The following is a 773-nucleotide window of genomic DNA, read 5'->3' as shown; positions in this document are numbered from 1 at the left end:
CGCCTCTAAAGGCTACAGCAGGTCCTTGGACTCAAGTTGAAGTCTTTCTCTCATTCTAGACTCTCTTATCAGGTAACAACTACCATTTACCATCTTTCTGTGAACAGATACGAATTTTCAGTGGTGGCATTGTTTATCAATTGTAGATTCATGGCCAATTGCCAATGGACAATGACTAGATACCTGCTAGCCTACTTGTGGAGAATATACACTACATTTATTTTCCTTATTAGCATGTGTCACTCCAGCTTCTGCTGAGAAAATTCCTTTTTTTTTCTTCGTCTTTGACTGAAATGATATTAGTAAAGCTTGATTATTGTTTTTAGGTTTCTTTCCTTGCAAAAGCCAAAGATATAAGAGCAGGAACTATGTTTGTTGTATTCAACTCTAAATGCTGAGGGCAACATACAGTCTGGACAGAGAAAGTCGATTGTTACTTATAACTTGTACATGATAATTATGATTAGAGTGAATTATACTATCTATAATCGAACTGCACAGTTAAGCTTGGTGTTTCCTGTTTGAAGTATAACATGTACAAGAAATTTCCCATAATAAAACTTTAATGAACAAAGCAAAATAATAAATTGACAAAATATAAAGGAGAACATAATTTTTATGTACACTGTAAAGGCATACATGATATGATGTGAACAGATAATGTAAATATGTAGATAGGTAAATAAATAAGTAAATAAATATTTAAATAGACAGGTAAATAAATACATCAGTCTGGTCATCTTTAAGGAACGAATGCCCGTGTAGTTGAACAC

The sequence above is a fragment of the Trichechus manatus genome, unplaced genomic scaffold, assembly GCF_000243295.1.
Source record: "Trichechus manatus latirostris isolate Lorelei unplaced genomic scaffold, TriManLat1.0 scaffold00025, whole genome shotgun sequence".
NCBI classification, from domain to species: domain Eukaryota; kingdom Metazoa; phylum Chordata; class Mammalia; order Sirenia; family Trichechidae; genus Trichechus; species Trichechus manatus.
This window is presented reverse-complemented; position numbering follows the sequence as displayed.